The sequence below is a fragment of the Anthonomus grandis genome, chromosome 1 (genome assembly GCF_022605725.1).
Source record: "Anthonomus grandis grandis chromosome 1, icAntGran1.3, whole genome shotgun sequence".
In the NCBI taxonomy this organism is placed as follows: domain Eukaryota; kingdom Metazoa; phylum Arthropoda; class Insecta; order Coleoptera; family Curculionidae; genus Anthonomus; species Anthonomus grandis.
This window is the reverse complement of record NC_065546.1, coordinates 38149499-38159721: the sequence shown is the minus strand read 5'-3', so window position 1 is coordinate 38159721 and position 10223 is coordinate 38149499. Positions and strand designations below refer to the sequence as shown.

General features: G+C 33.3%; 1 long non-coding RNA gene across 1 annotated transcript; it reads right to left on the bottom strand.

The window, feature by feature from the left end:
* Positions 1 to 4649: 4649 nt before the first annotated feature.
* LOC126738202 (uncharacterized) lies at positions 4650 to 6794 on the bottom strand. Its single transcript, XR_007661254.1, has 2 exons — positions 6700 to 6794; positions 4650 to 5471 (listed from the first exon to the last, which is right to left on the bottom strand). It is a non-coding gene; the product is annotated as an uncharacterized LOC126738202 (long non-coding RNA).
* Positions 6795 to 10223: the final 3429 nt, after the last annotated feature.

Below are 10223 nucleotides of genomic sequence, written 5' to 3'. Positions count from 1 at the left end.
GATAATTTGATATCATTAATTCATAGGGAATCACCAGATATTTTATTCTTAAATGAGACTTGGCTAAAATCACATTATAATTTTACTCTGCCACCATATAATATAATCAGGGAAGATCGACCAGATGGTTATGGTGGGATTGCGACCTGTTTTAAAAAGAATATCATTTATAACAAAATAAAAAGCTTCAATTCGGACTCAACCCAATACATTATCATTCAACTAGGTAATCTTTATCTTATAAATATCTATGTCAATGCAGATGAAAATATTACTACCAATTTATTGGAAGACCTAATACAGGGTGTAAACATAGAATAAACCATTATAATGGGTGATCTTAACTCACACCACCCTTTATAGGATGATTCTCCTGTCAACAAAGGGGGAAAACTAATTGCAGATTTTATCAGATAATAATTTGGTGGTAATCAATGATGGCTCATGTACGTTGGTACAAAGTCCAAACTCATACTCTAGTGCTCTTGATTTAACTATGGTAAGTGGTATATTCATAGTAAACAGTTGCTGGAAAGTCATACATGACGCTAACAGCAATCACTACCCGACCTGTTTAGAACTAAACCTATCGCTAAAACTAAACGCAAGGAAAATTTTTACGGCACCTTTTATGGCCAGATACCTTAATAAAGCAAACTGGCAACTTTATAATGATATTATAATACTAGAAATAGATGCAAGACATCAATATGGCCTATAATGAATTAATGGACATCATGGATAGAGCGGCTGATATTGCTATTTCTACTAAAAAGTGTGGTGTTTCTAAGAACATTGGCATTTTGTGGTGGGACAAGGAATGTTCTACCTGGATCAAAGAAAGGAAAAATGCAATAAATAACTTTAATAATACTCCTTTATAAGAAAATTACCTTACTCCAAAAAAATGCATTGAAACTACTAAAAAGAGATTTAAAATTAAGAAAAAAGAAAAATTTAAGCGCTTTTGTCAAACTCTCAATAGAGAGTCAAATATTAGCTATGTGTGGAATAAAATTAATAAATTTTCAAATAATATAAATAATACTTCAAGCAACTATAATATTTCAGATGATATTAAAAAAGAAATTCTCCAAAATATTATGTCTAGTGTGAATCTGGATCCCGATTTTGTTGTTTTGCAACCACGGGATGACAATAGTGTTATTCCATTTTCTTTAAATGAATTTAACAACGCATTAAGAAATAAAAAATTGTCCGCCCCTGCCATGGATGACAAAGCTTACCCAATGTAGAAACATCTACCAACAAGACCAAAAATAACTTTACTAAATATATATAATAAATGTCTGTTTGAGGGACTTATTCTAGAAACATGGAGAAAACATAACATTATTCATATCCTAAAACCAAAGAAAAACCCTGTCCTACCGATAAATTATAGGCCTATAGTGCTGTCAATGTGTGGCTGTAAGATCCTTGAAATCGTGATTAAAAATCGATTGGAATGGTTCCTTGAAAACAATAATACTTTCACACATGAACAACTAGGTTTTAGGAAAGGCAAGGGCATATATGATAATATTGCTTATCTCTCAAATTCAGTTCTTGAGACCTTTGGTCGGTCTAAATCTGTCATTGCAGTATTTGTAGACATTAAGTCTGCACTTGATAATGTTAATATAATTATATAAATTGTATAATAAACTAAATCATCTTCAAATTTCTATTGAAATTAACAATCTTATTCATCAAATTATTGTGAATAGACTTCTATACAGCAGAAAGGCTGATGGCACATTCATAGCCCATATCTAGCTACAAAAGGACTTCCACAGGTTTCCTCCTTTGAGCACTATACTTTTTAATTTGTATATCTTGGAGCTATTTCAATTAAACTTAGATTCTGCAAAAATAATTGGATATGCTGATGACTTGGCTATTTTTATGAAAGGTTCCAATATCAGTGTTATGACAAATAAAATAAATGGAGCATTCGAAATGATTAATGGTGTTTTAAAAGATTATGATCTCTCCCTTTCCGTCGAGAAGTGTGAAGCAATTTGGTTCACAAAAAGTAATCGCAAAAATCCCTCTCCACCTATACATATTGGCAATTATGTTATTGATTATAAGCCCTATGTTAAATATCTGAGACATATCCTGCAAGAACATCTAAAGTAGAACACTTACATTGACCATATAGCTGATAAGGCTAAAAAAGCACTTAACATGCTGCGCGCTGTCTGTAGGGTTTGGAGGGGACCCTCTTACCCTGTTAACAATTTTTGGAGCAATGATTCGATCCCACCTGGACTTTGGCTCGATTTTTAAAACCTGTAAACCAAAAGCGTGTAGACAAATTGGACGTAGTCTTTTTTGAAGGATTGCGAATATGCCTGGGTTGCATGAAATCGACTCCCAAAGCGGCTTTATTAGCGGAAGCGCCAATGGTAAACTTGGAGCAGAGACGAAAAACCTTGGCAAATAAATACATTACAAGGTTGACCTCAATGACTAATTATCCAATACTAGATATTTTGCAGAGAATCCGGAGAAAAATGATTACATTGCCAACTTACATTAACTCTGATAATGTTCCATATTTGATAATCGCCTTACAAAAATTCCTTTCTTACCTAAACACAATAATTAAAGATACAAATTATGCATGCTATGGAATTGATTTTGATATCCTGAACAATCCAATTAAAATCTTAGACTTAGGAATGAACAAGAGTGATCGACACTATGTTAAAACAATATTTTCTAACTGCCACAGAAAAATTTAAAAACTCCTATACCTATATATACACGGACGCCTCAAAAAAAGATAAAAGATTAGGATGGGATATATATTCCGGACATCGACTATAAATGTTGATCTAGACTCCCAGACTCAATAAGTATATGTAAAACAGAATGCGTGACTATACACGATGCTGTAAAAATTGCTATAAATAAGCATTTGAAGAAGGTAATAATCTTTTCAGACTCCAGAAGCCCGATACAAAAAATTAATAAATATGATCTATCAACTTCAAGCGATTTCTGGTCTATCAAAACCAACCAGTTAATTTTTCTAGATAATAAGAACAATTTTGATATAAGAATTGCTTGGATTTCTGAACACTCGAGCATTCCTGGTAATGAGGTGGCGGATTTATTGGCAAGAATAGGTAAAGACCTGAAAGATATGAAAGTGGATTTTATGGAAATTTTTAACCTGATCATCACCTGGATGATATGAGTAATCAGTTTAAAGTATACTGGAGAACTTTAGTACATAGTTAGAACTATCAATACTCTAAAATACAAAATACTTTCCCAAAAATCAAATGGTTTTCAAATGTACCTTTCAAAAATCGAAAATATATAACCACAATAATCAGATTACGGACGGGCCATTATCTGATTAAAGAGCATTTACAGAAACTAAAGATTAAAGATAACCCATATTGTGAATGTGGCTCTGTTGAAGACTTAAAGCATCTCTTTTTGGAATGTCCTATAAATTTTATTCCATATCTCTATAAAGAATTTGTTAAAAGGAATTTTCCTACCCCCTTAACAATATATACTGTTTTGTCTGAACCAAATGAGGAGTCAATTGATCTAATCATATCATTTTTGAATATAAATCGAATTCGGTTATAATAGTTCTGTTCAACAAGTCGTGTTTAATCTATGTTTTCTTTTCCCATAGAATCCCAGAACCTGTGATGTCTTATATTTGTCCAATTTACCTATATTGTGTTTGTCCGTACTAATAGACTTAACCACTGCAAATAGAGGAGTACCACACAGCACTATAAAAGAAGTCTGACGTAATTAAGTGCAAGTCAGCGGTCCCGATTTAGTCCAGAACCATTCAACATCGAGGTCGCTTCCAGCAAATGCCAGTACTGGTCTGACACTTCTTTTATGTTCTGTAATTTTTGTTTTTGCGTATCTTCCGGTTTGTTTAATATAAACTCCTTCATAGTCTAAACAGTAAATTATATAAACTACCTCACTCACTATATAATTCTTTAGTGAAGTTACAATTGTGACAGTATTACCACATCTGAAAACTATGGTGAAATATTCATTATTAAATGTATTAGCAACACTTTCTGCAAATGCAATTGAAACATAAAGAAATTAATAAACTAAACCGCATACGCAATGAAAGATATGATGTAAATACTAATATTGTTTATTAAAAATGATTTTTCAATTTTACAAGTATTGAGTTTCCTGATGAGATGCAACATTATTTAAGTCTTAGGGAGAGCGCCCACCAAAGTGGCGTGACATGTAACATGACAGTGACATAGCACGGGTATGGCACTGGCGTGGCAGGTAGCGCACACTAAAGTAGCATGACATTAAAAAGGTTAGTTAAATTCAAAATGCGTCCTCTGAGAATGAAGTTATGCTAACGCTTTTAAACGTGAACAATATGAACAAAACTCGTCCGCAACGTGAGTTTTGTGTACACCCTTATTGGAAAGAGATACAAGGACATAGTGGATTAAATGTATTTAAAGAATTAAATATGTATCCGGCGAAATTCCAATCCTTCTACAGAATGAGAAGAGAAACTTTTGAGCTATTACTGACAAATTAGTCCAATAATTTCGAAAAAGGATACAAATTATAGATATGCAATATCTCCTGCAGAACGTTTATTAATAATAATAAGGTATGTATCTATTTTTTATTATTAAATCATATAATCATTATTCATCATAACATAAAAGATATGTTCTTTATTAATAACAAAAACATTTATTCATTATACTCTGGTCGCTGGAAGTCCAAAAACTCCAATAGATTTTGTTGGACTGATGTGGTGGGCTCAGTTACTGTCCTCAGGTCTGTTTACAGTCCATCGTTATAACATGTGGTGCTGGAACTACTTATATTTTCTTCCAAAATATTGCCAGCAGTTGACAACATGTGAATTTTAAAGCGTCTTTTTTGGTTTTCGTTCATTTTTTTCATATCAAGCACCATGCTCATTAGGAAGGAAATGTCTGGGTCTTCATATGGTGTTATAGTCGATGCTTTTCCCACAGACGTCTTCTTAGACCGAAAGTATTCCAGCGCGGATTTATTCACTTCTTATAACGATACTGCAGTTTTAGGGATTATACGAGGTTTTTTGGCTAGTGAGATTTATTGGGAATTATGCACACTGGATGAAGTATTGCCAGTCAAATAATTGCTCTCGGTCGGTGACAGAAGAGGCGACTCATTTTCTAAAGCCATTACATGCTGGGATTCATTATCTTCCTCATTTTCACATTGCGACTCGTTATCGCCGCTATTGCTCGCACAGGAATAGTCTATAGATGGTTGCAATGAAGGTTCTAGGATAGTCTTCATTGGCCTGGATTTGGTTAATGGCGTGAGAAATTGCATGTATTCAGCGAGGTAGTAAGGTCGCGTTTTTCTGGTGGCAGAACCAGAAGGTGTACAATTTTTCAAATATCGTGTGTGAGATCCTCGCAAGTTCTTACTTTCTACAACACATACATATTATTAGTTGAAACAATACTTTCTTGAAATATTTTTATACAAGCATTGTTTCTTTTTCAGATATTTTGCTACTGGTACTTCGTTTTAAGCATTATCCTACTATTTTTTAAGAGGACATACTATTGTACGCAAAATTGTGTACGAAACATCGACAGCAGTTTGGACAGTACTCCAGCCAGAATATCTGCCCAAACCATCAAGACAATTATGGCTTAAAACAGCGAGTAGATACTGGGAACTTGCTTAATATACTTGGAATTTGCCTAAGTGCTTTGGCTCTATTTATGGAAAGCATATCAGGATTAAAGCCCCCCCGAAATCTGGGTCAGCATACTTCAACTACAAAGGATATTTTTCTATTGTATTGTTAGCTGTGGCTGATGCAGACGGGCTATTGTTATCAGTTGATATTGGTGAATATGGACGAAATAGTGATGTCAGAGCATTTAAAGAAAGCGCATTTGGAAAAGCAGTAGTTGGCGACCAACTTGATCTTCCCGAATATAAACCGTTGCCAGGAGAAAATGATAATGCAAGTTTTTCTTACTATTTTGTAGCAGACGAAGCTTTTCCCCTCTTAGATCGTGTCATGAAACCATATCCCAGAAGACATTTAACAAATGACAAACGAATATTTAATTACAGACTCTCTAGAGGGCGAAGGTCTATTGAGTGTGCATTTGGTTTGCTAACTTCAAAGTTCAGAGTATTGGAGACTCCAATATGTTGCAATATTGATAAAATTGATAGCATCATTCAAGCTATTTGTGTATTATACAATTTTATACGTATTTATGATAGAGTTTTTACTAATCCTACATTTCAATTGAAAGAACATATTATAGCCAATAATAATCCAGTACAACCAGGTAGGGCATCGCAGGCCAACAAATGGTGCATTAGAATTAAGAAATAGACTATGTAATTTTTTTAATCATCCTACTGGTGCCCTGCTTTGGCAGAATGACCACTGTGTTTTATAGATTTGTCAGTACATATTCCTGAATAGGTAAATAAAAATAGGGTATTCTAGTAAAAAGTAAAATGTTTTTAGCCCTCATATGTTGTCTTATTCGTTTTTTTCCTAATAAATATCGTAACAAATGATATTGGGCATGCCAATAAAAATATGTCATGTTTTTAGCCATTGAGGAATTGAAACAGATCGGCTAATCAAAAAAGTTATTGATAAATAAATAATGTTTTCTTTACCTGTTGCCTTCATTTCTTTCGCAATTTTTTTCCATGCAAGTTCTTGGACATTTCCGTTTAAATATTACGAACTTGTGTTGTCATAGCCATTGTCATTTTGATGTACTCTGAATCATTCGTTGTCACTGGTTTCATTTAAAGTAACATGCTAGACGCGCGCTACTTACTACTTGTCACTTGTCACGCCACTTTGGTGTGCGCTCTCCCTTAGAGAGAAGTTCAATAGATGTTCATTTTATGTAAGACTTATACTAGATCATTTTTTTTTAAGACATTAACACTTATATTCCTCTTCCTAAATATCCAACTATGAATATTTAGAATAAATTAAATAATATCATTGAAATACTGTTTAACTCTCTTACATCTGATCTTGAAATGGTGTTTTTCCTAAAATGTATTTTTCCCAAATATATATTAAAAAGATCATCCACTTTTGCCTATAGTTAGTTTTGTAGGCTATCCTCTATATACGGGGTGTTTCAAAAAATATAAGAAATCTCTCGGATTCAGGTAGAAAAAAAAGGTAATATGGAACCTTCCTATAAAAAAAAGTCCTACAAAGACACAGCCTCTTTGTAAGACTTTTATTGTTTTCAATTAATTATAACACTTTTGCAAATACAAAACAAATATATAAATGAAACAAATGGCCTTTATAGTCAGCTTCTCTCCAAAAGGAGAGGCTGTTAAAGCCGTAGAAAAATTCAAAGCCGTACTTACATTTCGTGACCTAAGCATAGCCTAATAAAACCCAATACATTAATGAAAAGCTAGATGACTTGGTGCATTATGTTAAGCGGTACAGAGATAGTACACGGTAAGACTATTAAGCTCTGGTTAGGAAAAAAAATGTATGTATATAATATCTTATCTTCTCTGAAATGCATATAAAGGCCCATAAAAACTCATTCACTGAGAAGCTGCTGTCTGATCCTTCTTTTGAAACAGGATAAAGATGTTAAAATGAGTAACTTGAAATTTATTTACGGTTGACGATATATTACAAGGGAATCCTCTTTTAAAAAGTTTCTTATTGTGTGATACGTGTTGTCCACGTCTCATGCCATATGTAAAACGTATGCATGAGTTTTGAACCTTGTGCACTCTCCGGGCCTGTGTTGTATCCAGAAAAGGACCATAAACACTATCCGCGAAGTTAAAGTGTGATAGTACGAGTGCGTCACACTTCAATTTTGGTTTTCTTTTCTAAGTAAAGCCTATTAGGAAAAAGAGGTTTAAGGGCGCAGTAGGATTTTTTAATACAAGCTGTTATGTGTTCGGTAAATTTTAGTTGATTGTCACAAATTAAACCCAGGTTTTTAGTGGAATTTTAAAAGAAATATTAGCGTTTCCGATACTTAGATTCAACTGACTCAAGATATTTTCACGTAGTTTATCATTACAAAATAATAAACCCACAGATTTCAAGGGGTTGAACCTCAGCATGTGACCCGGGAACACCTCACAAAGCGCCCGAAGATCCGTATTTATTCTAAGGTTAGCCTCTGTCGCATTTTCTGGGTTAAAAGAGTATAAAATTTGAGTGTCGTCGGCATATAAATGATAATCACCATGGCGAATAGAATTAATAAAATTAGACGTGTAAATTGTAAAAAGAAGGGGGCCCAAGACACTTCCCTGTGGGACACCTAAGTGGAAAGTCATTACCTAAGAGTTACTTCCCATTACTTCCCATCAACTAATACCCTCTGCGTCCTGTTACTTAGAAAAGATTGAATCATAGATTGGGAATTAAACCGAAAACCAATATAAACCAAAATACTCAACAAAACATCGTGATTTAACAAGTCAAAAGCTCGTGAATAGTCTAGAAGTACCAGAACGCTCGCTTTGTTGTTATCCAATTCCCCATTAATACGGTCTGTAATCTCAGCCAACGCAGTTGTACAACTATGTCCACGTCGAAATCCTGACTGCTTTTCTGGCAAAATATTATTACTTGAAATAAAGACAGAAATTTGCATTACCATAACATTCTCTAAAATTTTGGATATAGCTGGTAGGATAGAAATAGATCTTAGCTGTCTATAGTCACTGGGCTGATTTACTAAGGAGCTTTTAAAACGGAGTCCTTAAAATACATTTACCTTGTTTATTTTCCAGGGTGGACTGTATATTATAATGCTTAAATTTTTAATACCCTATCCGATAAAGACTTTGAGATATTAAATATGGATCTCTTGAACTTTAAATTAAAGGAAAGGCACTTCTAATTTTTTATATTTAATTATCGATAAGATGAGCCGCTTTGAAAAAAAAAGAAATCACTGTTTTGTTTTGATTAAAAAGATGATATCTTGTTTTTTTCAATAATGCGACAGTTATTTAAACAACAGAGAAGTTATGTATACATGTATCTATTTAAATTGGATTTTCTTGTTTTTCTCAACGCGCCATTTTTGCAAACATTACTATGGTATACAATATTATGAATTTTATTTGAATGAAGTCGATATATGGAATTCACATTTATTGAGTAGGCAAATATGCATCTTATGTATGGTCTTGCGTCTTGCAATGCATTTTAAGCAAAAAGGTTGTATGAAAAATTATTTCCTAATCGCACTATTTCAAATCAAAAGACATTTCAACGAATCGACCAGCGTCTAAGGAAAACTGGTAGGCGATTCCACTTATTAAGGTGATATTATTGACTTTCTTTATTGTGGTTTTAGGATGTTTTGGGAAAAAATACTGATGTACTCAGAGAACACTTCGTACAATACAATTGGAGGAAAATATTTTAAATGCTCTAACTAATACCCCTTTAACAAGCACTCAAAAATTAGTCGCTTAGTTTAATACACCAAAAATAATAATACATAAATTACTTCAAGAACAGCTGTTATATCTATAAAAAATGCATAAACTAACTCCTGAAGATTTTCCTCGTAGAATACAGTTCGCGAACTGCCTATTAGATTAGCAACGAACTAATCCAAGCTTCATTGGTATTATTTTTTTACCTATGAAGCAGGGTTTACCAAAAATGGTATTGTGAATTTAAATAAAATGCGTGTATGGGCTGATGAAAATCCTTATGTCGCTGTTGTTTCTCATCATCAACATCAGTTAATATCTAAGCAGGAATCATTGGGAATTTTTTGATTAGGCCACTCGTATTACACCCACGATTGAATGAAGAACTCTATTTGGAGTTCCTTTAAAACAATTTTCTGGATTTAATAGAGCATTCGCTACTTGCGATCCTCCGAAACATGTATTTTTGAATAAATAGTAGATTTTTTAGTTTTTTTTTTAAATAAATTCAGCTCTCATTTTTATGCAGGTGGTAGACACCTGCTCCATATATTATGTTCAAACAATAAACAAAATTATTTGTTTTTCATCCGGGTATATGTTTGTTTTCGCCGAACTGATAAAGTATTTACATTTTTTCCCATTTGGAATTTAAATCCCGCAGGAGAGCTGGTTTGATTAAAATTTAAATGATGGCCCTGGGTACTGACCATCGGATCTGATACACTATTTGAATATTC